At 43.5% G+C, this 27,083-nt stretch overlaps 1 long non-coding RNA gene across 2 annotated transcripts in view; it reads right to left on the bottom strand.

Annotated features, from left to right (window-relative positions):
- The window catches only part of LOC112104445, a 54,013-nt gene extending 27,426 nt beyond the window's left edge, over positions 1 to 26,587 (bottom strand). Inside the window, exons 1-4 of one of the 2 annotated variants that reach the window (XR_003899855.1) lie at positions 26,428 to 26,587; positions 25,528 to 25,615; positions 22,758 to 22,892; positions 17,102 to 17,216 (exon numbers count right to left, since the gene is read on the bottom strand). This is a non-coding gene — a long non-coding RNA (uncharacterized LOC112104445). Of the gene's footprint in view, positions 1 to 17,101; positions 17,217 to 22,757; positions 22,893 to 25,527; positions 25,690 to 26,427 lie in introns of those variants that run through there. The other variant, XR_003899856.1, reaches the window with a different exon arrangement.
- Positions 26,588 to 27,083: the final 496 nt, after the last annotated feature.

The following is a 27,083-nucleotide window of genomic DNA, read 5'->3' as shown; positions in this document are numbered from 1 at the left end:
CCACAAATGCAATTATCATCCCTTTTTTAATTATTCCTTTTAAAAACGGTATGTAGTGGCTTGTGTCACTAGCTGTTACTTTATTTTTAAAAAATTTTAAAAAACATTTGCAAGATTAGTTAGTCAAAAAATATCACCATCTTTTTTCTCTTACACTGATTTCCCACATACATCTCAGTCTGAATCTGTTTTATTTTTTCCCCTTGCAAATGTCCACTGCACATCACAACCAATTTGTTTACACCCTCACTTCTAGGGACAAGAGGTCAATGGTCCTTTCACACTATTGCCTCCCCTGGTGAGAAGGTTTTGCTGATGGTGCTGTAGCTACCTATCCACAAGGAAATATGCTCAAACCACTTGAAATCAGGGATATGACAAAAATATGAGAGTGAAGTTTAGCTCTTACTTATGTGATTAAGGTGTTCTGTTCTCCTGTATTATGCTTTGCGGCATACAAAACCTCAGCCACGTAGCTTCAGTCTAAAACCGCTTTTATTTTATATTGAGGAAAGCAACAAAGAAGAAAGAAGTAAAGTATCCATGAGAGGGCCCAATGTGTGTCTCTCTTCTGTAAGAGTCTGCAGCAGATCTGAGAACAAAATGGCTGCACTTACGAATGTAAAGGTGCAGAGCACCAAACAACAAAATGCATCACGGTTTCCTAGCTATATACAGTAACCCTTGCTGTATGGAAACCTGCTTTCAACTCTTATTGAAAGTCTTCTAAAATTCACAAGCTTAAGGCACCGAAGCTATTTTCATAACAAGCCTTCTCAGCCTTTTCCAGTCAGGTACAAATGCCTCGTGACTTGGACAGTGTCGTTTCTGTCATCTATTCAACCTTAATTTAATTGTGTAGAAAAATGGTTTCAGGTTTTGTTTTGTTTTTCCATGAGGTGATGAGGATAAAAACAGTTCAGCAGAAGGCCGTAAGCGCTGAACCTCTCCACATTTCCCCCCATTTCTTCCACAACAAGAGGCTGAGCCATCAAATCAAATTTCTGACCTAATGCATGGCTGCTGCAGGATAGGAAAAAAGCAACCGAGCGGTGTCTAGAATTGCCATGTTGTGGCTGTCGGGAGACTTGGCTGCAGACTAATTCGGTGCAGCTTCCTGTTTTTCTATATCCAGGTCTGAAGAGAAACAGCGGAGAAGCTAATATGAGCTTCTCGAGGCATTGACTTGCTGCTGTTGTGTTTTTCAGCTGACAGACCCAATTCAGCAGGGGCCTGACTATGCTTCCAGCATCAGCCTCAGCCAAGGGACGTGGTTAATGTCAAACCTGACGCACTTTGTTTAGTGTGAGGTTGCAGTTACACAATGTACCGCTTGGTATTTCCAACTGAAATCCCGGCCATGGCATTTTTTCATTGTTTTTTGGGCAAGTGTTTGGCTCTTCAGGCCTTCGTGGACCTGGGTTAATCAGCCATTAGGAGTTCATGTAATTCCCTAAGGACTGCAACTGAACATCACTTTAATCTCTTCAGACTTAGGAGAATCGCAATCTACTAAGACACGAACCTGATGTTTGAAAACTAATTGCATCCCTAGCCTTTAAATACGATGATGACATGTCTTAATTAACTCCTCCAGGCCTCTGCCAATTTAGACTACAATAAGCAAAGAGGTAGATTCCACCTCCTTTCCCCTCCCCAGTGCACAGGACACTGTTGCACTAGCATTTATAAAGCCATTTAATTAGTCATGATGAAGTTTGGGTGGTAGGGCTCATTTCACTGTAACTTGCATCTCAAACATCAGCATCAGTTGAATTAAATGGAGTTGTACGGGGTGAGACAGAGAGGAGAACTGGGTCTGCTGTATATTAATAACCCTTCACTGTGCATTCACTTTGTTATTGCAAATGCACACCTTGCAAAGTGCTACTGGAAACACCCGATGGGCAGAATTCCATACACCCAGCGCAGCTGTAGATAGGACTGTCCTATTGTGAAAAGCTCAAATAACGTGACTGATTTCATCTGGCGCATTGTGTTTGCTAAGGGAGCAATATTATACCGGCGAGGAAGGCCCTGGTTAATTGGTCTGGCCAAGGTACAGTTGGCACAGAACCGGATTGAGGGTGGTAAAGTTGTACCACCTTTGTGTGTCTCCAATTCTGGGGCCAGCCAGGGGTCAATCTAGTCTGCAGCATAACTTAGAGCAGCCTCAGGACTTCCTATATCCTACATCCAGGTGCCTATAGCCCCAAGAGGCCATTCTTGCAGCCAAGAATAGCCAGAGCACAGCAGCACTTTAGCCATGCCACCTTTTCTCCAAACCCACATTAGCAGTTGTAAATGTAACTCAAGTGCTTTCTCCTGCAGGATTTGACTTTCTTCAGGGAAAGGACAGATAAGCATCGTGAAGGAGACATACCTCTTAGCTGGATGCTCTGCGTCTCAGATAGAAGGACCCTGAAACATCCCAAACATCTCTCTTTGAAACTGACGGGGGACTATTCCCATCCACTTAGCGCGGTTTTACATAGGTCTTACCCAGTGTAATACTTTCGGAGAAGTCCTGAAAAGACTGAACTCCGGCCTATTCTTCAGCAAAGCGCTAAGCTGAAGTGCAGGAAGAAGGGATGTGTTTAGTTAAGCAGAATACTGAGAATCCGCTGCCCCACATTGCACAAGAGGGACAGCAAAGCCCCTCTATCCCACCAGGGATTTCCTTTCTGTGGAGCAAATTCCACAATGCACAAATCCTCCAGCTTGATGGCCCCTTTGCACGGGCTTCTTTTCACTTTCTGCATCAACAGTGACGATGCTAAAATTACACTGCGTTGCCCGTTTCATGGGAAGAGCTCAGAGTGTTTTACAGATGGCGAATCTGAGGCACAGAACGGAAGCTAGAATGCAACTCTCCGAATTTGCAGGTGTGTGCTCAGATGAGAACGTGAAAGATCATCTATTCAAGAGATGGTTAAGAGGAGGTTTGATCATGGTCTATAACAGGGGTCGGCAACATTTGGCACGCGGCTCGCCAGGGTAAGCACCCTGGTGGGCCGGGCCAGTTTATTTACCTGCTGACGCGGCAGGTTCGGCTGATCGCGGCCCCCACTGGCCGCGGTTCACCATCCCGGGCCAATGGGGGCGGCGGGAAGCGGCGCAGGCGAGGGATGTGCTGGCTGCGGCTTCTCGCCGCCCCCATTGGCCCAGGACGGCGAACCATGGCCAGTGGGGGCCGCGATCAGCTGAACCTGCCGCATCAGCAGGTAAATAAACTGCCCCAGCCCGCCAGGGTGCTTACCCTGGCGAGCTGCGTGCCAAACATTGCCGACCCCTGGTCTATAAGTTCGTATGCGAGGAGAAGAGTTCCCATGGCAGAGGGTTCTTTAATCTAGCAAACAAAGGCATAACAAGCCCCAATGGTTGGAAGACGAGCCTAGACCAATTCGGACTAAAATATGGAACATATTTTTAACTGTGAGGGTAATTAACCATTGGAACAAACGAAGAAGAGGTGTGGTGGATTCTCCACCATCGCAGTCTTTAAATGAAGACTTGGTGTCTTTCTAAAAGCTCCACTCTAGTTCAGCCAGAAGTTACGGACTTGAAGCAAGAATCGCTGGATGAAATCCCCTGGCCTGTGTTACACCGAAGGTCAGACTCAGTGATCATAATGGCTCCTTCTCTCCTTAAAATCTCTGAAGCTATGAAAGGCCTCTTTAAAAACATGCTTCCTCTGGGAAGCTTGCCTGAGATGCCTTGCCCAAAATCTCTGCACACCCTCCCATCCTCCAATGCATTAGTCTGGGTGAACAACTGCGTAAGTAGCTTCAAGCAGGGGCTTTGTCTCCTGTAACAAGCATGTGGTCGGCACTTAATCAAGAATAGGAATAAGGCCATGCCTACTCCTAGCATGTCTGTTGTGGGAGGAGCCGAAAAAACACGTTACTACCCCATGTCAGTGAAGAAATGTAGTGCTGCCAGTTGAGTCCATCACTAGCACAACATCCACAGTTTAATATTATATGACGCTGCTGCAGCTCGGGGCTTCAAAGAGGACAGGATTATTGGCTAATTGGATTTCTGTTCTCAATTAGGGCCGAGGGAAAGCCAAATCCAAGGCTGACATCGAAAGCTTTACACATCTGTAACAACAAGTGGGTAATTTATGACCAATCCATCAAGTAGTTTGTAATCTGAATGCAGGCTTTTACCTCAAGATGCACACTGCCTACCTTTTCCCATATGTGCATGGAGTTGTTTCGCAACGTAAAGGAATGCCGAAGTTTTCAAAGTAAACTCTCCATTCCTGCTCCCCCGTTACAATTATGAAGATGGTACCTGGGAGGATTTGGGTTTCAGAAAGTGAGCACCAATCTCTTCCTGCTTTAAGATGCAAATTGGACATTTAACGGCAGGCGTGATTATTATATATATATATATATTATTATTTTTTGGTGGGCATGGAACTCTCTGCAGCTCAGTTGAGAAGCCTCAGGAAACTCCAATCGGTTTCACCTTCAAATCAAACCAAGATTTGAAACTAACAAGCAGGTGAAATATAAAATTGATGTTGGCCACATGTTGCAAATCAGAGGCTAATTAATCCAGCCAAAGAGTTGGAGTAGATGTTCAAGCATTTCCACATGACATTCAAGTAAGCAGCTAACCCTGGAAGCCCCAGAAAAATATTAGGAACTAATTGATATGAATTCAGATATCAGCCATTGGATTTCTCCCATAGTGTCCTGACAATACAAACCAGCATATAGCAGATTTCAGTAACAACATGGCAGGGGAGAAGTAAATCTTTGTAATTTGAGCAGGAGACATCATGCGGGCAACTCTGTCCTATTATTAGAGGATCTCAAAACACTTAACCAACATTAAGGGCTAAATTTTGGCCTTAAACCACCTTCCTGTAATGGAGGCAGTATGGCACTGCCAGGGAACACACCTGTTGTGCTACAATTAAACAGGCTGTGGGTGCACTCCCCTCCATCACCAATGGCTAGTAAGGATGGAGATGCGGCAAAGGCCTTACCATCTCTTTGGGATGGGTAGCGTGTCTAGCAGCACTGGCCAAGGGCCTACAAGCACTACAGCTGTGGTTAGCCCTTGCACGCAAGAATAGCTCCTTGCACCCACACACCCCCTTGCACTTGCTGATCATGATCTAACCCTAGTCAGTTAAGACATGCAAGGCCTTTTTACGGTATGGAGGAAACATCATAACTATTTTGTGGCTATATGGTGTGGGTAACTGTCTTGACAAAATCAATGCAAACAAATCCATCACAAAGGCAGGAACTGAATCGAGGAGTCTAGTCCCTGCAGGGGGCTGGACTAGCTGACGTCTCAAAGTCCCTTCCAGTCCTACGATTCCAACTACATTCCCTCTCATGGGAATGTAGGTACTTACTAATTGAAGACAAAAAGATACTCATCTAACGAAGGCTTTGAAATATCTGGTCATGTGCATGTATCAATCAGCTGGGGAATTTAGATAGAAAAACACTCTTGTAACCAAATGGTTCTGTCTTTAAAGAGACATAATCAAGTTAGTTTAGGGTCCTAATGCTTCCTTACAAATGCTTTAATTTAATGGGGAAATACCTTCTGGATAAACAGTTTGTAATATTAAAATGCATTATTGCTGAGAAATAAAACAAAAATATAGCCACTGTTTAAGTGTGACATATCAACAAATCATTAGCTAGTGTTCTAGCACTCTGCCTTCTGGCCTTCCAGCAGCAGCTAATGAACAAAAGGAACATAGTCTATCGCCAGGTCTATGAACAAGGAAATGAAGTAAGAGATGGACAACATTTGCACACACAAATGGGAAAGTTAGATGAACAGCTGCAGATTTGAGTGTGCAAATGAGAGTGAAAGCAATATTCACCTGCACAAAAACAAGACCGTTTTGAACGTGTCTCTCTTATGTTTTCCAAACGGTGACTTTGGAGCCCCTCAAAAATTCAGCACAATCCTCTCTCTTTTGATAAGGCTGTTCCTTTAGCTACCAGCAGGAGTAGGCTATTATCCGCTGATGGAATAGCCAGTGGAGGGGAATATGAAACTTCCTGACAGCACAGCATTACCTTTTACCTTAGGGCAACAGATTACATTGTTTAAATACATTATGTCGACTGAATTAAAATCTTGGTTTACCTGCATTTGCATGGCACATTTACATACCCCCTAGGGCTAAATAACACTCAGAGTTAAACCAAAGTAAAGCTAGAGTAACCCCAGCAGCTTTTATCAAACCAACAGTGTTACTGCAGATTCGGACAGCTAATGATGCTACTCGAGGCTTAGTCAGAGCAGAAATGGTCCCTTGCTATGTTAGACACAAACTATATAGAAAGTATTGATATGCCCAGGTTTGCTCCTGCACACACATGCACTCACTGTCAAGTGCTAGAGTATCCCTAAGTTGAAATCAACAAAGAGTCCTGTGGCACCGTATAGACTCACAGCAACTCTCTGTTGCTTTTTACAGATCCAGACTAACACGGCTACCCCTCTGATACTAAGTTGAAAGGAAAGGACACAAGACGCTGTCCCGGCTTCTGCCTTTGTACCCAGGCTGGCTTCAATCATATTCCTGCCCTGTCTACGGTCAATGTCAACACAGACAGCAGCAACAGCTTCCCAAAAGGCAGTGGTGAGGGGTGGGGTGAAGCTGTGGCCAAACGCTCATACATTAGCATTCAGAAGTGGACTGCTGTGGTGGGGAGTACAGGCCACATCTTCTCAAAGGAGCTGTTCTTGGTCATCATTTCTCCCGCATGCCCAGAGGCATTTTTCTTCCGCGGTCTTTGGGATCTCCAAGCAGGGGGCACAAACCAGCTTCCAAAGCCTGTGGCTGAAAAGCCACTAGTGCAAAGTTTGTACACTTCATTTTCCGTGCACTACAGGATGAGGGCAGTTATGCTGATTGCCAGTGTCACAGGCTAGTGGCACGCTGCTGGGCAACCGCATATTATTTATGACACAGGTAATTAGCTGCGGCAACTGGGGAACTCCCAGCAATTTCCACCCACAGCGCACACAGGTTGTTCAGTGGTGACTATCTTTGTTGCCCACAAATATTTTCATTGAGCTGAATCAAAATCGGGCATAGAAACTGAGTGGCCAGATTTTTCAGCTGGTAAAAATCATTTAAGACAATGGAAGGAAATCATTTTAGACAATGGACGGTACACCAATTTACCCCGGCTGAGAAGGGGGTCTGTGAGATTATTGGTTGGAATATTTTCAAGTGTCCTGGGTTCTTTCCTATTTGAGTAGCCCTTCATTTTTACTTTCCTATATTGTGCAGCTTTACCAGGGATGGGAGGGTTGAAATGCTCCATTTTCGTTTGGCACCATTGCCAAAAAAAAACAACGAAGCTTGGTTTGTGTGTTAGCCGCATGATTGTGAAAGGAACTCCAGGATCCCTGAGGATTCCAGCCAGTTCTCCCAACTGCCACTGACATGGAAGGGGGGAAAAAAGGTTTCAGAAGCAATGCAAAGAGCAAATCGGGCTGAACCAACAAATGCTGGGGGGGTTTCGTGGCGGGGGAGGAACCACAGCCCTCCAAGCAAAGTGGCTATAAAAAGCTGATGAAGGTTAAGCGTATGATTCCTTAAGACTTGTCTGAGTGTCAGATGTTCAGCATTCAATGCCATTGCCTCCAATTTAAATAATTTTTAAAGAAGTGCAGAGAAAGGTGATGAAAAGGCCCTAACGCCGTTCCCTGGTCTGAGAAACACAGCCTACTTGTACACTGTGGGCAATTTTTGCATTTTGGCGAGATATCTTGTGCAGGGTTGTGCTGGAGCCTTTGCTTATTTTTTAAAAGTTTAAGTCACCAGTGAGCCATAAAACGAGAATATACTTTTCCTTTGAGGAAGATTCTGGAGGAGTAGCATCTTTTCAAGAAATGGGGCATTGCCCGCCTCCTTTCATAGGTGGTGTTCTTTCCAAAGCTGGGTACAAACTCAAACCTTGGATTGGGAAGCCACTAGGTTCTGTGGCATGGGCCCCTTATCTCCACTTCTCTTTGAAACAGCGTTAAGTCCCTAAACCACCGTTTCAAAGTGTCTGTCACAGTTTGCATCCGCACTATGCTGGCTTTAAACTCTGCTGTGATCGGGCGAGTTGGGGCTAATTCTCACGCTAGCCTCATGTAGCTCAGTACCACTCCATAAGGCCAGAGCAAAGTTTTCAACACAGATCTCAAATGCACTGGAAGTTTGGAGCTGTAGGCCCTGGGATTGGACTTAATGTAGGCAGCTTATCAATATTATTTTTTTTTTATTTCTGGATTAGTACCTACGAGCCTGGGAAAGCAATCACTCCAGGATTTAAGACCCTATGTGCTAGGCCCTATTCTCCCACATAATGAAAAGAGAATTCCGGCCCGAAAGAGCTTACAGTTGCATGCCTTTTCCTTTCCCACAATCTTTAAGACAATTTTTAATTTTGTCAGTGAAAGAGCATTCATTCTTCCTTTAATTCAAATCAGTGAATTAATCCATCACAAGGCACTGCAAAGAGGCGAACTTCAGAAGTGACCACAAACATGAGATGGCAATGAGATCAGGAAACAATCTAAACATTACAATGAAACATTCAAATAGGTTTCTAGAAGGAAAAGCCAACTCTATGTGTAGCATGTACAAATCATTTCTAACAATAGCTAACATGCTGGGTTTATCTTCATGATTTCCTCTGTGCTGAAAAGCGAAGTGCCCCCAATCCAGTGCATCCTCATTGACTGGCTTTGGCTGATCCAAAGCCCACTGAAGTCAATGGAAATACTCCCGTTGACTAAAGTGGGGGTTGGATTGGGTCCTGAAAGAACATTTTTTTTTTTCCAGTGATGAATGGAATCCATTTTATTCCTGAGTAACCATAATGCTAGCCCTTCAGAAGTGCATTTTGCATCCTAAAGGGGATGGCTTAGAAACACGAGCATCGGGTTTCGACATACCTACCCTGGCATCCAGCCTAGCTTAAGATTCCTGGTAGAGTAGATTGAGCCCTTCAGACTTTCCAAGAGAAATAAACTGAATTCCATGCAGTTTACTCTATGGAGGCCTTTCAGTGATGCCTGTTTGCTCTGCCTAGACACTAAAGGTGCCATGGTACATTGTACAAGTCGACAATGCAGAGATCAGCTCAGCACGTGAGCCTCTCCAAAAGGTTAGCAGTCTCCTTCGGTTTTCATTGTGGTTCTTCTCTAATCACCACGTCTGATTCTGCATTGCATTATTCTGTTATACTCCCGGTTGGCCTCACCCTATTCCATTAAAATCATGGCAAAACTCACACAGCCGTTGTGCCTTTTCCCTCATTGTGCAGGTAGGGCTCAAGCCTGCAAAGTGCTGGGAGCCCTCAATTCCCAGAGAAGGCAGTACAAGTAGAGGTATTGGCACTCCACAGGGTCAAGCTCATTGACTGTCAGAATGGGAGTTTCCAAAATACTCCCCAGTGACCTTACTCTGCTCCCACTGGTATAAATGAATGTACAAGGGCCGGGCAATGGGAGCTTCTTATTGACTTCAGAGTGAGCAGAGTTAAGACCACACTGAGCACTTCTTTGAAACTCCCATCCTAAACCTCCCAGGGCCAGATTCTCTATTGCCCTAAACCAGGGGTCGGCAACCTTGCAGAAGTGCTGTGCCGAGTTTTCATTTATTCACTCTAATTTAAGGTTTCGCGTGCCAGTCATACATTTGAACGTTTTTAGAAGGTCTCTTTCTATAAGTCTATAATATAGAACTAAACTATTGTTGTCTGTAAAGTAAATAAGGTTTTTAAAATGTTTAAGAAGCTTCATTTAAAATTAAATTAAAATGCAGAGCCCCCCGGACCGGTGGCCAGGACCCGGGCAGTGTGAGTGCCACTGAAAATCAGCTCGCGTGCCGCCTTTGGGCACGTGTGCCATAGGTTGCCTCCCCCTGCCCTAAACCAATGCCAAATTGGCATAAAATACTACCTGTTCGGAATGGTGCACTCATTTTCACTAGTACAAATGATTTTACAAGGTACAGACCAATGGAAACTTTGGTGGCTATCTGGTTCACGGATCAATTATTTGTTTGGCAAAGCTCACCGGCGTCAAAGTGAACGGCACAATTCTGATGCTACAAAATATATGTCCTCTCACAAATAAAAACATCCCTTAATATAGGCCGTCTGACTAACAGCACAGTGCTAGTACACTTTGAAAACTGTAGCACCCAGCTATCTAGGTAGAACCGCAAAAAGCAGACTCCAAATATTTGTAAATTTTTGGGTCAATATTGAAAAGCGCAGCAGGTTATGTCAAAAAAAAAATCCTCATTTCTTTGGATTGCTCTAGGTTCCTGCTGCCATTGCGTTGGCCTTAATAACCTAAAACAAGAGTGGATTGCCTCTTTTAATTCAGTATTTCCTTGCACTGATTAATTGATTGATGGATTTTAAGGCCAGAAAGGTCAGTTATGATCATCTAGTCTGACCTTCTGCGTAACATAAGCCATAGAATTTTCATCAAGCCCTTAACTTCTGGTTGAGCTACAGCAGATCTTTTAGAACAACATCTAAATGAATGTCTCTTTTTATCTTTAAAAAAAAAAGTAGATGAACACATAAAAAGCATCCTTTTGTGATGCTGAACTTCTAGATTTACCCTCTGGAGAGCGTGTGTGCATGCTTGTATTGAAAGATAAGTTTAACAATGGTGTGATTTCAATTTTTCTTCCTGCTTATGCAGAGTTACTAATATCCTGATTGGAACCAGATTTGTGAGAATTAGAAGTCGAAATTGGAGCAGTAACTGCTGTGCAGAGGATGTAAAGGGAATAAAATGAATGGGGTATTAACCTTCAACCACTGAATATTAATCAGTGTTTCACAAAAAAGAAAATACAGAGCCTGCCACACTAAATATTTTTAGCACTTATTGACGGGCTTGATTTCCTCTCTCTGTAGGTCCATTTGCTTCCATGGACCAAAAAAAAGGGACACATAAGCTATTTGGGGGGAGAAAAAATATTATACATTTTTAAATACTGTATGATGTTTGTGAGTTATGCAGTACGGAACCCCCTGTAACAAACAAAACACCTTATCCCAAAAGAGATCTGTTCAAAGGCTCATTTCTCTAAGCCTCAAGCTAAACAGAAATCTAGACTGGAATACGGTGAAGCCCTCGGAAATGAATGCACGATAAAGAAATAAACTTCCTTAAAAAATAAACTTCCCGTGTGCCGAAAGGTAAAATGCAACTGAAAATAAGCCTAATAAAAGAATTGGCATGTTAAATGAAGATATTTTCTGTGCACCAAGCTAAAGTCTGTTTCATAAAATAGCAGCATCTTCTGAAAACAAAGTCCTGTTAAAGGATTTGCTGGAATAATAAAATCTGGCTTTTCATGCACTGATAACTTAAGTCTAGCAACACCCCGATTAGGTAAGTGTTGTCTATTATTATCCACCACAGATGGAGCAAATGAGAAACAGAGGGCCTGATATTTAAAGGAATTTAGGCACTTAAAGATTAACATGGGCACCTTCATATGTGCCTAAAAATCCCAATGATTTCAATAGAATCAGGCAGTTAGGTGCTTTTCAAAATTCCAGTAGGCATCCATCTGCTTCTTTAGAGACCAACATACCTTTAAAAATCTGGCCCAGAGACCCTAAAAGTGTCCTCTAGTTTGGTACATCTTAACTTCTGGATGCTGACTGAAAATACATAGGGCTTTGATTTCCAGAAGTGCGGAACGATTTTAGAGGCCATCTTTTATCACTTAGATCTTAGTGAATTGGCTAAAGTCATATATAGCGAAAAATGAACTATAAATGGGTCTCAGAAATTCTTGTTCTGTACTCCCCATCTCCTACCACTGATAAGTAGGGATAGCTAGGATGGACTTTTGATTGGCTTAAATTTGGGGTGGGCTGTGTTACTTATACTCACCTTTCTTGAGACCTGGCCTTAACATCTATGAATGACTCTCTATCTATCTAAAGATAGATTTTTGCTAAATTAATTAAATAAAATCTCATAGTCAGGATAGTTCAAAGAAACTGCAACTCCACATTGTCAGGAACTTATTTCAGGGCTTTCATGACATTGTTTATGAAATCTATTTGCTAAAACAAACACACACACACACACACACACACAACTAAGGCAGCTTTGACAGCAGCCTAACCCATATTACGTACATTGTTGTATTTTTATTTTATTTTATTTTAAATGCCTGCCTTGTTAGACCCTTGTGAGAACTGCTGTCTACACAGGGAAACTGAAAGAGGCTGTAGACACTTCTCAGGTGATATCACAGTTTAGCAGCATGCCAATGTCATGAGTGCTCTGATGCTGCTAGAATGACTCATGTTTGACACATTTCAACAATACTTTGCCCTTCTTTAGCATCTTACTCAGGGCATCAAAGAGGTAAGATCCTGAACAAGCTGGTGAGCATCTTCAACCCCCATCAACTCAGCACCTCACAAGGGTACCCTGTTCCTTGGAAGATTGGGCCCAGAGTGATTTACAAATATTGATCAGTCTTTGCAACCCTCTGTGAGGCGGACAGATGCTATTATGTCCATTTTACAGATGGTTAAACTGAGGCACAGAGTTTAAGGAACTTGCTGTAGTTCACACAAGTCCATGGCATAGCAGGGAAAAGAATCCATGAGTTCTGACTTCCAGCCCTGTGTTTTAATTATTAGACCACCCTGCTTTCCAGAAACCACTGGCTCCTGGTTACCTGTACATGCCCATCAAGGGAAGAACAGATTTCTCATGACCTTGTGAAAGGGGCAATGAAAGAGTCTGCTGGGCATTATTCAGTACAAAATTCATACAGCCTAATCATCTCTTGAATTTTTTTTTTTTTGTCAGAAAAACAATGAGGTCTAGCAATTCCACGGTCCGTACCTTGAATGAGGACTCAAATTTCATCGGGGATTAGGAAAACTATCTATCGCAACATTTTCAATGGAAAACATATCCTGTTAGTAAAAAAAAAAAAAGTTGTTCCAATAAATTTCATCCCACCGTTTTCACACAAACAATGTTTAAAATAACGACACACGCACAAGTGGAAAACTACAGAGGCTTCTCTTTTGCTTATTCTCCCCCACAAAATTTGGCACAGCAAGACTCCGACGCTCCAAACTATAAAGCCAGATGGCCTTTGAAATCCCTTTTCAGCAGAGACAACGATGCCCCTCTCTCGCAGACTCTGCTGCTCTTCTCCTTAATGCATCTTTGCAAGACAGAATTAATTTGTTTTCATTAACTCCTTATCAAGTTACCTGGTTTTGAGTCCACGCTCAAAATGTATTTAAAAAAAAAAAAACAGTGGTAGGTTTTCAGGAAATAGCAAGTTCTTTTTCACTAAGATAGAAATCATTTGGCAAGCAACAGTGAAATACTTCTGGTTTCCAGTAGAAGAGGGGGGAAGGAAGTTTTAAAAGAAAAATCAAACCTTACATTTGAAAACTCCTCTGTTTGAAGCCGATTTTTTCCTGTACTATCAGGGTTTGTCCCCAAGAAGGTAGGTGATATCCTGGCCGTGTGTTTATGAAATGAAGTGATTAAGATAGGGGACTTTAAAGTCCCACACGTAATAATGACAGATGTTTAGATAGCATCCCGTAGCCAGAGATCCTAGGCACTGGTTCAGCAAGCACTTAAGTACATGCTTAACTTTGACTTCTGTGGAACTTAAGCATGTGCTTAAATCTATCCCTGTTCAGCAAAGCACTTATACACATGCTTAAGTACTTTTCTGAATAAAAGCCCTCAACAAACTGATTACATACAAAAAACTGTGGATCTGAGTTATCCTACTGCAGCATAAAACTGCAGGTTACTGCAGCATAAAACTGAAGCAAAGTGATCGTGAATTAGGCCCACTATACCCGGGGATCAATTTGACTCATTTCTGTAATGCAGCCACTTCATGGACAGACGGTAGCTGCTTTTACACTACAGAGCAAGGAACATCCTTTTTCTAGGTTATTGCTACTTATCAAACGACTCAGAACGGGTGTCACAGGAGGGCTGATGAGAGACCAAGGGGGTAGCTATGTCCTTTAGGAATTTGTACACACATGGGCCGATCTGGATTTTCTGGCCTTACACAAATTGAAATGGCAATGTTCTGCTCCTTTATTCCATGCTTTCAGGAGATTGTCCTTCACTTGGCTTTTTTTACTCAGAAGCAGGACTGCATTCTAATTAGTTTGCATTTAGAGGCTGCATAATGGTAACGTGATTCCTACTCTAACCTTTATCATCTGTTTCCCATCTTCAAAGCAGCACAATCCTCTTAACTCCTGGGGCACAGGAGCAGTTTTTAGACTTGCTGCTTTGCTGAGTGCAGTATTGAAACAGGAGGAGGCAAAGGTACCATTCTCGCTTGGGGAGGGTGTCACTCTCTTTCTGATACACGTACCTGGGAAGATGCAGGCTACTACCTCTGAGATAGGTTCCCATGTATCGCACAATGGCTGAGTTCATTTAAGGCACACTGATTTGTGCAGGTTTGTCCCCTGCTGTGCAATTGGGTTGAACATTTGCTTGACTCCGGATCAATAGTAGTTTGTTTAGGGATGGCGCAAGGAAAGGGCTGCTAAGACTGTCTGTTGTAGGTGGTTTGAGTTAATGTCAGGTGGTGTTTAGTCTAGATTAATGCACCACATGCTACGGTGATGGGCACACCGGTGCATAAATGCATGCATTAAAATAGATGGGTGTTTTCAAAAGTTCTCACTGGTGCTAACTCTGCTCCCATTGAAACCAATGGTAGAATTCCCAGCGCGTTTCCGAAAACCCCACCCTAAATGTTTTGGATTTCTTTAAATCATAATAAATAACATCTTGTAGCAGTGAGTACCACTGGTTCTATTCCATTCTGTTTGTTTACGTAGCCCCTTTGATCCAAAGGTTAATTGTAGGCTACTATAAAAAGCTTTTCTTCTTACCCATTTTAAATCCGTTGCTTTTGATTTCCACCACGTGCTACTAACTCTGGAATGTCCTGGGGAATATTTCTCTCAGCAGAGCAGGGGGAGTCATCCTGAATCGTTCCTCTAACGTGTTGGCCTCCGAAGAGGAGGGGAGGAGGAACCTCCTTTGAACTCTTCCCTGTGATTCATTTCCAGGCCCTTCCTGTCCCTTCCCACAAGCTGACCTGATCTCCACTCCTTTCTACCTCTGTGTCAGATGCAGGGAAGACCAAGTGACCTTCCAAAATCCTGAGTCAGGGAGTAAATCTCTCCCCCGCAGCTGACTGTCCTGGAGAGACAGGACCCAATTCTCCTTTTACTCCTGGTGGATATACACCAGTGCAATTCTGTTGACTTAAATGTAGTTCTTCCTGATTTACACCAGAAAAGAGGACGTAAGTAAGAGAAAGATCAAGCTCTTAGTAAACATCCTTTTTTTCCCTATGAATCATTTTTACTCCGACCTAGAGACCTTACATATTCTATTCCGGCCTTTTAAAATAAGCGTCCTAGATAGAACCCTCCTTAGATGCTGAACAAGATGTGGGTTGAACAGGAAAATCACCCTGAAGTCTGTAGTAAATTCCATCTGCTCAAACCACCGTGCTAGACTCGGATATAAAGGGGTAGCGAGATGTCCCGCTTCATCCTTTCAAATAACCTCTCTCTCGAAAAGGTTTATTAGGAGGATCTCTTTCAGCAATAATGTCGGGAAGTTTTGTCAGCAGCAGATGATTATAGTAGTAAAATGCACTCCAAACAAAACGAGAGGCTTATTTGTTGGAACACTAGAGTCTCTGCTGCCTTGCTCTGATAATAGAAGAGTGCCAGCTAGATTTTTTTTAAATGTTTTCTTTCTTTCTTTTCAAACTTAACGTGTTGCTTTTTTACTCATTGTTCTGTAGACACCGTTCAGCATTTTACAAAAAAACAAAACAAAAATCCCTTAGGTGTGCGATGATTAAAGTTTTCTAGGTCTGGACGTTTTAAAATCGGAAACATATGTTTAAAATAAATTGTGCTGGCTGAGGGCCACTGCTCTTTATATCCAAAGGGCTGCTGCATTAAAAGGATCCGCAGTGAGCATGAAGAGAAGAGAGTGCACGCTTCAGCGGGTCCTCCTGTCATTCTGATACTGCCAATGCAATTCCTATAGCATGCATTGCCATATACTCTGTGCTGGCTCTAGTCCCTAATGTTAATGTCATAACCCAGCCATTCTCAAACAGGGGTCCACGAGGGTATGCCAGGGGGTCTGTGAGTTATGTCCGCTGATTAACTCCTCCCCCTCCCTCCCCACGCCTCCTGCACACCGCTGAACAGCTGTTCCATGGTGTGCGGAGGTGCTGGGGGAGACGGAGAGGAGCAAGGACAGGGAACGCTCGGGGGGTGGAAAGAGGCGAGGAAGAGGAGGGGCAGGGGTGGAGCAGGGGCTGGAAGAGGTGAGGCGGGGTGGGGCTTTGGGGGAAGGGATGGAGTGGGGGCAGGTTCTGGGGCTGGGCAGGGGGTTGAGCACCCCCAGGGAAAATTAGAAGCTGGCATGGGGGGGTCCGTGAAAAATTTTAAATCAAAATGGGGTCCTCGGGTTGGTAAAGTTTGAGAACTGCTCTCATAACCAATTTCTTGAACAGCCTGGGTGATTTTCTTTGTATTCGCTGTTCATCCATCTCCTAAACTGGGGGTGGAATACACCCCCACCTCACCCCCCGGCGAAGTTAGACAATGCAAGATCCTCTCTACCACTTAGGGCCCAATCCAGCTCCCGCTGACATCTATAGCCAAACTCACACTACACTGAGGATCTGGCCAAGCCCATTGACTTCCATGAGCCCTGAAGTGGGGCCTACACAGGTCAGGAGCAAGGGTCCATTTAATCTTCAGAGCACAATGGGCGCTCGTTAAAAATTCCAGCCTGGGCATGTCTATATTGCACAGTGATTTCCACATCCCAAAGGGGCAGTGGGCTGTGTCTTTTGCACAGCCTCCTTGGTCTGAACACGCAGGAAAGTGAGTGCTGATTCCCACTCTCCAGAGCAGATAGATGTCCCGGCTCCTGCCCCTGGCTCTGCGCCGAACTATCACCACTCTGTTCCTTTTGCCTCCCGCCACCTCTCCCACCCAAAACACACCTGGGAGTTTTGCACTTGACTCTGAAGCAGCCATCATAAGTCTCAGGTGACAGCGAGATCAGATGTCAGATGAGATGGGCCGTTGCTCTGCTGAATTGGGCTGATTCAGATGTGGCTGTACAACATGGGACGGCAAAAAGCAGAAGCAGCATTAACTTTGGGAAGGAACTGAATGAAAGTAACACATCACAATTAGCCACATTTCCTCTTTCTTTTGACACCCGGTGTGTCCTCTCTGGCTTCATAGAAAATTAATATAAAGGCATTTTTGACCCCTTACATTTCCTCACTCTGCAAGAAATGTGACCTAATTAGAGACACTTGTTTGACCAGCATCATCTAATGATATTTTTCCTCTCACTTGCCTTCCCTCTATCTGCAGGACACGAAGGCCAAGATTCCCAAAAGTATCTAAGTGACTTAAGGGCACAAATCCCATTAACTTTCATTGTGATTTATGCTCCTAAGTCAAGCGGGCACTTTGGAAAAGCTCACCTGCAGTGCATCTACAAGGGTTAGTTGAACTAAATGGCTGTTTTCCTGATTTCCCCTTGATATGTTTTGTTCTTTCTTCCCTCTTGGGTCAATGTGTTCAAGACCAAGAGGCAGCAAGAACCTGTGTGCAGAAGGGATCGTTTTGCTGCAAACGTTTGTTTTAAACTTTTGCAATGACCACTGATATTGCTTGCACTTCTCTAGAAATGCCTTTCTAGGACCTGATCCAAAAGCCTGTTGAAGTCAATGGAAAGACTCTCATTAACTCCAATTGCCTTCGCATCAGCTCCCAAATATCCAATTCCACAGCACGTTAGCCTCTCTGATGATGAGCCATTCAGTGAAACTGAAAGGCAAAACATTTAAAACTAATAAAAGGAAACACATTTTTAAAAAAACCACAACAAACTAATTAGGCTGTGGAACTCACTGCCACAAGCTATGAGATCTTTAGCTGAGTCTCTGACCTTAGCAGGATTAATATGAACAAAAAGAACATCCAGAATTATGGGAGTAAACACCTTTAAAAGGTGAGAGTTTTGAACAGAATATAAGCCCTCTTGCTCCAGAGCATAAACCAACCTCTAGCCAATATGAGTAAGGAAGAAACTTTCTCTGTGGGAGGATATTTCACATAAGCATCTGATAAAAATCACTGTCAGAGACTGGATGCTGGACTAGCTATAGAATAGAGCAGTTTTCATCTGTTAGTGTTTCTGTGGCTACCGGATAGTGTCCCAAAGAAGTTATCATGCAATTTATTTTCTTCTCCATTCCCTGTTTTTCTTCTGGTGTTTTAGTTGTATTGTCGTTATCAGCAAAAGAATCATCTAGGTCAGGAATATGGATTTATGGGCCTAACTGGTGGGGAGAAAATCCTGAAATAATTGCATTGCAATGCTTGTTAGACGCTGCTTTACATTGAATAATATTCTTCCTCCTACATAAATTTATAGGATTTTTAACTCTTCCCTTTTTATAGGTGGGTTTCTGAAATCTATTTTATTAGGGGAAAAAGATTTGAGTGTGTTAGGCAAAGTGCCAGTAGCCATGGCAACCTAGGATTTTTCCATCTTCATTACAAGCTCAAGTAAAACCTTCATATAAAATCTAAATGAAAGGGTACATTATAAGTCAATTTTCAAATGTTTGCCTGGAAGTAAAAATTTGGACTGCATCCTTTTTTTCTGCAGAACATTCTGGTTCTACGCAGAAGACATTTTTAAGGTGAGATATTTATTTTATTTATTTTTGCCTTCACATTTTATTCCGTTTTCTCTGCAGAGTGTGTTGTCTAGTTGTTAGACCAAGGTAACTGGACTCCTGGATTCCAGTTCCTGCTCTGACCTGCTGTCTGACCTGGGCAAGCTATTTAATCTCTACACACCTTTGTTCACTTGTCTGTACAATAATGATGACAATAGTTATATATGGTATCTCACAGGGGGGTTGCAATGATCAGCTAATTAGCAAAGTGCTTTGAGATCTTCCAATTAAAGGAGTGATAAGTGTGCTAAGAGCTCCTGGTCTCTTGATTATATTTCCTCCTTCGTCTAAAAATCATACCAAAAGGCTAAGGAAATGTGTGGGTTAGAGAACAGTGTGAAGTGTCTGTTTTCTTTTCAAATAATTGATTATCTGAGAGCCTGAGGAGGAAAAATAAGGCTGTTTGTTTGGTTAAGACACTGATGCAATGTTAGTCTAGTAGAGATTCATTATACATACAAATGTTCAGGTGCCATTTAAATGGATTAATTCCAACATTGTTTCATCTTAAAGTGCTTCCAGTCAAGAGAGGAGACCAATTTGTAGCAGCGCTTCATTTCCAGCCACATGGGCTGGACAACAGGGATCATTTCAAGGAGCTCCTGCTTAGTCATTCACCTCTGAGATATGCTGCTCAGCAGCTTCTCGGGGTTTAAACCAGTATGAGGCATCTCACCTCAGCTCTCTGGCTGCCCCTCCTTGCCTGTTCAAGGCATTCAGGACCATGGGTTTAGGGCGGTGTTTTATCCTCTACTGCAGCTTCCCCGGGGAAAGGCACAGGGTCTCTGTATGTTCAGTGCTCCAAAATGAAATCACAACCAAGCTCAAAGCTGCAGATCCAAACACGCATAGACATACTGTCTCAGACACACCTCAAGGCAGGAGCCTTGCCCGGAAATCACTCTGTATTTATAAAAAGCAACAGAGGGTCCTGTGGCACCTTTAAGACTAACAGAAGTATTGGAGCATAAGCTTTCGTGGGTGAATGCCCACTTCATCAGACGCAAGTAATGAAAATTTCCAGAGGCAGGTATAAATCAGTATGGAGATAACGAGGTTAGTTCAATCAGGGAGGGTGAGGTGCTCTGCTAGCAGTTGAGGTGTGAACACCAAGGGAGGAGAAACTGCTTCTGTAGTTGATAGCCATTCACAGTCTTTGTTTAATCCTGATCTGATGGTGTCAAATTTGCAAATGAACTGCAGTTCAGCAGTTTCTCTTTGGAGTCTGGTCCTGAAGTTTTTTTGCTGTAAGATGGCTACCTTTACATCTGCTATTGTGTGGCCAGGGAGGTTGAAGTGTTCTCCTGTATTTACAGTTTCTGAAGCCTCATGGGTGTGCAAACACTGAGGATGAAACGTGCAAATGGGACTTTCTAACTCGTGCGCATAGTCCTGTTTGCACATACAAAACGGTGGGCTGATTTTCCAAACGTAGCCCTTCATCTGGAAACACATCGGCTCCATCACGTTAGTGTTGTAAGGGCCAAAGCATAAGAGATCGTGCAATGATATACTGGTAGGCCAGATTGGAACCTCACAGCAATGGTGAGAGCACCTGGAGGCATTGTGGGCACTTCCTCCTGGGAATCGTTGTCAGGCAGGAACTGGGCACAATCTGGCCTTTATGCTTTTCTTTGCAGTAAATTTCATCCTTCCTGGTGTTCATGGAAAATATTTTCCAGCTCCGCCATTAGGATGAAAGGAAACCCCACTCCTGTTGTATCTGATTTCCCTTCTGCCCTGTTACGGTTAAAGCTACAACCTGCTGCCTTCTAATATTGTACATTTCGGGGGGGAGACGGATTAAAAATGGCAGGGGGCTCTTTCTTTTTTTTGATACATCCTTCCTTCCGCCCCTCGCAATCAATTAGTGGGCAAAGACTTCCGAAAAGCTCTTTCCTCCCTAACCTTTCACAGACTGTAGCGATAATGACTCTGGAGAGCTCGAGCTGGGCCTTTGCGTGGGGTTTGTTACCCTCCTAGGGCAGTGTCAGGCGACCTCCATCACTTCCTCCTCTTCCTGTCCTACTCCTGCAGCTCAGATAGTCTCAGGAAAGAGGAGGGGGCTGCTGGGGGAAGGGATAATGTTCTCAAATTGGCTTGATGCCACCAGATAATGTTTCCTCTCTGGTGTCATTGCTGCAGTCAGAGGTAAGAGTATGGCTGTAGAGATTATATAGGCCCATTCTTTTTCCTGCTAATAAATAATAATTATGCATACCTGGAGTCAAGAAGCGGGGGAGACAGCTCACTGTTTTTAATTTACATTCTCTTTGTCCCTCTGTCGAGTCAAACCACTTCTCGGAGCCCAACCTCCATACTGCAGCAGCTCCGTCCCCCCCAAAAAACACACGGCTTATAATTATGGTGTTACTTATTTTGCCAGCATTCCATGATTCTCCTTTCTGCCCCTCAGCCTTCTCAGAGAGATAGATACGTCTGTATGTATAGGTGTGGGATCTCACTGTATGCTTTTGCTTGGCACCTGGTCCCCGTTTTACAGCCAGTTTGTTTGTGACGGCTGTATCATGGTTAGGTGATGCTTCAGTCTAAAGTATCAGGGGGTAGCCGTGTTAGTCTGTATCCACAAAAACAACAAGGAGTCCGGTGGCACCTTAAAGACTAACAGATTTATTTGGGCATAAGCTTTCGGGGGTAAAAAACCTGACTTGTTCAGGTGCACTTCTGAAGAAGTGAAGTTTTTTACCCACAAAAGCTTATGCCCAAATAAATCTGTTACTCTTTAAGGTGCCACCGGACTCCTTGTTGTTTCAGTCGAAAGTGTTTCTATTTTGTGGTGCATGCCTCGTGGGTGTGTGCGTGAGAAAGAGAAAGGATCGGGTTCTGGGAAGGATTTCTTAGAAGCAGGCAGGGTTTGTGCAATGCTTCCACACAATGCTGCCAATTGACCCCCAATCCTGGCGGGCATCATCTCCTGCTCCTCCAGCCCGGGGACGCCCACAAAGCTCTGCTCAAGCGCCTCAACCACTTCCCACTCTCCCAGTCCTATGGCTGACACACACACACCTCTGCCAAAGCACCCGAGCCTGGATCTGCAATGACCCCTGCTATTCCAGGGCCGGAGTTGCTCCTGCACAAAGCTTGTCACGGGTGCCATTCCAGTGGTTTACTGACGCAGACCAGTGTCTACTAGGAAGTGACCTCCACGCTCATTTTCGCTTGTGACCTCCTCAGGATGTACTGATTGACTCCCCATTCGCCTTCCCACTATGCCAAAGTTCTACTATTTTAACTACGCACACAGCTCTCCTGGCATATCTGCCTCTCACGTACAGATCTGTGAGAAAAGGAAGCGAACCCATAAATAGCGGCTCACACCATTCTGTGGCTGTTGTGCACAATTCAGCATTTCAGTTGGCAGGGATTCAATTAAACCTACTTTTTTATTTCTCTTCGTGGCGGGGTTCATGCCCTGTGAGTTTTGGTTTGTGGTTTAGGTTCAAACTAAGCCCCCTACCCCAAAAGAAATCCTTCAATGCAGAATTCAGCCTAAACTTCCAGTTTGTGTCCTCTTTTCAAGCAAAAGATGGGGGGGATTCAGCCCCGGGCAGAGAGATCTGGAAGGACACAGACTTTTGATTAACTATTTGGAAACTGAGTCTTACTCTTCTCTCTCTCTCTGTTTAAGCCAACTCCATGACTTCCATTCCAATAAACCATTTCCCTTTGGACAATGTGTCTCCTTGTTCATTTCTCTTTGGTAGCTGTGACAATGTTTCAAAGCTCTCTTGACAGAAGGCAAAGTGGCCTAATCCATGAGAATACTGATTTCTGCCTTTCCCTCCTCCTTTAGAAAGCTACTAAAATTTCCAAATTTCCAAGTTTTGGTTCAGCAAAAGTCACTCACTCTGTCTTAGCTGTGTTTGTGTCTCACCTTTATTTTAGCATCCTCCATCATTCTGATTCCAGAGATTCCATCTTATCAACATAATCGAGAGGCCAAAATTCTCTCAGTCCTAGCTGGGCATTAATAAATACAAGACGAATCCATCCAGGGGCTTAATTCTGCCTAAGACAGAGATAAGGGCTGTTAGTTATTAGATCTTCTTATTAAAGCTTAACTCGGGACAGTGAGTCCTTCACTAAATAGTCTTTAAGTTTCCAGACCCTTTTTTCCTTTTCAAAGCCCCATGAAATCTCATCTCTGACCACTAGAAGGAGAAGAGAAAGTCAAAAGACAAGCGGAGGACACAATTCCCACTCCCCCCACTCCCTCCCTCACCTAAAATCTAATAAAGATGATTAAATTACATGTCTTTTCCTCCCATTGAAATCACCGCACACTGCTCAAATATTAGGACTCAGGAAATAAAGCACGACAACTTCCCTCATGAAACCTTAGAAGGCAGAGCAGGGGGCAAGGGCTACAGGCCTGCAAGACTGGGCTGGTCTAATTAAGAAATCACCCTGCTGAGCAGAACCTAATCTAAATAAAATAGAAAAAGGAACCTAGTTCAAACCTCTGCCTCCCTTCCTTCCCTCCTCCCGCCCCAGCATGCCTGCCCCAGCCCACCTCACCCCCATCCAAAACCCATCCAAGTCACAGTGCGTTTTTCTCCTCTGGAGTTTCTTGGAGGGTAAGGTTGGCTCACACAGAGCTCTGTGTGTGCTTAGGGTGGCCAACTTCCAAAGGAAAAATCCACCAGCCATGTATGGCAGGAGACTGCTGTTTCTTTATTGGCGATTTTTTAAAATGCTACTTGGCCTGCTGTTTGCTAAGAAAAACTCTGGTGTCTCAATTGTTGGTAGGTAGGGCTGGTTGAAACGGTTTTTGGGTGGAAAATCAGGGGTTTCCATTAAATGACATTTTTCACTAAGTGTCCTCTTCCCACTGAAAATTTTGATTCTTTGGAAAAAAAAGAAAAAAAACATTTTTTTTTTAAATTTGACTGAATACCAAAATATTTCTTCCAAACCCTGAAATAGATTGATTCAACTATCCTGCCCAGGTATCTCCTGGGACTTGTAGTCTGGTGTCCTCATGTTCCCATTCCCCTCTATGGACCAGACTCCTCAGTTGGACTACATCGCCCATGTATGCAGTGTAGTTGTAGCTGGGTTGGACCCAGGATATTAGAGAGACAATATCTTTTATTGGACCAACTTCTGTTGGTGAGAGAGAGAAGCTTTCAAGCCACAGACGTTGGTCCAATAAAAGATATTACCTCACCCACCTTGTCTCTCTACATCTCCCATGATTCATCATGGCCAAAGACTCCTAAAATGAAAGTGCTTCCCCTCACTATGGTACATGTAGTCCTTTCAGGGGCACAGGCTATAGAGGAGAATGGGAGCATGAGGCACCCATTTAAGGCCAACTACAACTCCCATGAGACACTGCAGCAGTATTCAAATTGAAGCATCTTGGTTTTTGAGTGACATATTTAGGTTTTTGATTTTTCAGTGAAAAATCAAAATTTTCTGAGGAAAAAAGCCCATTTTCTGACCACCTCTGACTGTTGACAAATTACCTGTATATAGGTTTGAGAAGCCAATGTTTTCAAAAGTGACTAGTGACTTTAGGTGCCCAATTTGAACTGCTGTCAAGGGGCCTGATTTTTACCAGGAACATGCTGAGCACCTTTTGAAAATCAGGCACATTTAAAGGGTCTCAAACCGGGCACTCAAAATCACTGGTTACTTTTGTAAAGCCTGGCCCAAAGCAACTTGGAAAATCCATGGGAGATGGATTTGAGCCTTCCTCCCCCACCACCACCGCACGAAAAATTTTTACAAAATTTAAATTTAAAAATTTTAGGGTTGGGAGTTGTTTTTTTCTGCTTCTTAATTATATTAGAAGGATCAGGAAGGTCAAGTACGGCCGTCCCTGTTTTTGTTGGAGCACTTATGGGAGGTCTCAGATGCAGACTGAGGTATCTCAAACCCTTAAGTGAAGTGGTGGTGGCAACACATCTTTAACAGGTATTTTCTTCCAACTGTTTTCAAGGTGTTTCAGTAAAATGGCTGTTAATAAAATGGGGCAAGAATATGTGAGTGCTGGACTGACTTGGGCTATGCCTGAACCTACAGTTACTCCCATGCCAAAGACCCTGATACTGTAACTTGTATCTATACCTACACTCTAGGTATATACACACCCCATTGTATTTTTTTAAAACATACTTGGCTGATTAAGAGGGAAATTGTTGCAATTTGAGGGAAACACGGCCAGACCTGAAAAGCAGAGCAAACAACATATATTTTTACTTATTAATAATTCCTGACAGATTATTTTTAAAGGTGATTTTGCCTTCAGTGGAGCTAGGCCAATTAATACCAGCTGAGGACTGCTGGGGGGGCTTTTACAGACATAATTAGAGATCCTACCATCCCTGAGAAGTTTGCATCCGCATCCATACACTACAGTTTTGGCCCACATCAGTGGGTAACGCAGGAGTCAGGATGACAGACAAATCTATAATCCAGAAAACTCCCTTTCTCCCTCCCAGCCACAATCTGCTAAAAGATGATTCTAGTAATCTATAGGACACTGCCAAGTTCCTAAAGATTCCTTGCCACTGATGTGGCCCAAAAGGACCAGCCTGACTCTTGTTATCTCTCTTTATTAATAATTATTAATTATTATTATTATTACCTAATTAGGTTGTCATTCAAAGAATATAACAGACTCCCCAGTTACTCACAGATGAGAGAGCTGCAGAAGGGCAGACGTGTCCACAAGATTGGGATGTCAGCACGAGTTCATTACCCTGCCTGAGTCGGATATTACATCTGTGATCGTGATGAAACAGAAGCAGACAAAATCTCAGGGGAATGGGAACGTCACACGCAGCATTTCCAGGCTGAAGCCTAAAAGAGATGTCATCGTAACTTCAGAACCAAACCTTCAGAGCCTGGGGCTCTCACCAGACTGATTTTCACACTGTGGGACTCTACTGTCACAGATTATATTAAGTGGAGAGAAAGGCGAAGAATCTACTTTGACTGACAGGATCGCCTGAAATAATAAGATGGACAAAGCCCACCTCATCACACCCCACCCTGGCCTCTAGACACACACACACACACACACCCCACTTGCTCTCCCAAATACCCTTTGTAACCTTATACTTGCTCCTAAGCTCCCCAAAGAGCAGAGCAACACACTCCCAGACTGACTGCCGTTTCATTTTCTTCTGAAACAGTAAAACCGTTTCACTATAACTTGGCTAAAGCATTAACACTCTGGTTTCAGTTTCTTTTATGATAGCCTAGGGCAACTGCCAATTAGGGTCCCCCCTAGCCACCCCTGCCCCCTCAGTAGCAACTCCCTGAACTGTCTCAGAGTGCAACCCAGACACATAACTCTCCTGTTCTCTGATGAAAAAAATCTAAAATAATAATAAACACACCATAGAAAAGATTATTGGAGTTATTTGCCAACAGAAAATGGCAACGAGCCAATCTCTGTTCTCAAGTCCACCCTCCTCACCCAGCAGCACCACCCTTCCCCAAGCCGTTTCAACCACCATCATTTCTTAAAGTGAAATACACATGATTTTGCACATTACAGGAATCGTCATAATACGGTTGTTTCAGGCTACCGTGTTTGCTCTTAAATGTTTTCAGTTGCAGACAGGAAGGATGTCTGAGGGGATAAGGTCTTCTGAGTCCAAGTCCATTGCCCTATCATCAATTCCGGCCTCAGCCAGACACTTCCTTTATGACCTTGGACAAGTCATAGTGACTGATCCTGTGCCTCAGTTTCCCATCTGTAAAATAAGGATGCTACATTTTTACCTCACAGGGGTATGTGACGATGAAATCCATTATCGACTGTAAGGTGCTCACATACTATAGTGATGAGGGTCATACATGGACCTAGACAGATACATAAAACCTACCAAATTGTTTACTATTCTTATCTCCCCAGCGTGAAGGTGCTGAATCTTGTAAGTGCCAGCAATCAGTGAAAGCCAGGCAGAATGCATTGGATGCAGCTGACAACTGCATTATCCACTGGCATTTGCATGAGATATTATCATTTATCATCTGTGTAGTGCATGAGCAATGGTAGTGCATTATAATCAGTGAACAGCGCCAAACATATAACATGTTCCTGCCCTGAAGAGCTTAAAATATATTTTAAATATGAGCACAAGGACAGAATACTGCTTGGCTTTCCACACACACAGTGTTCAATCAGATACCATGTTAGAATAAGGGGGAAACATCCTTTTCAATATCTTCTGATTGGTTT

The sequence above is a fragment of the Terrapene carolina genome, unplaced genomic scaffold (genome assembly GCF_002925995.2).
Source record: "Terrapene carolina triunguis isolate 2854851 unplaced genomic scaffold, T_m_triunguis-2.0 Scaffold192, whole genome shotgun sequence".
Classification (NCBI taxonomy): Eukaryota; Metazoa; Chordata; order Testudines; family Emydidae; genus Terrapene; species Terrapene triunguis.
Note: the sequence above shows the minus strand (reverse complement) of the source record. Positions and strands in the feature narration are given on the sequence as shown.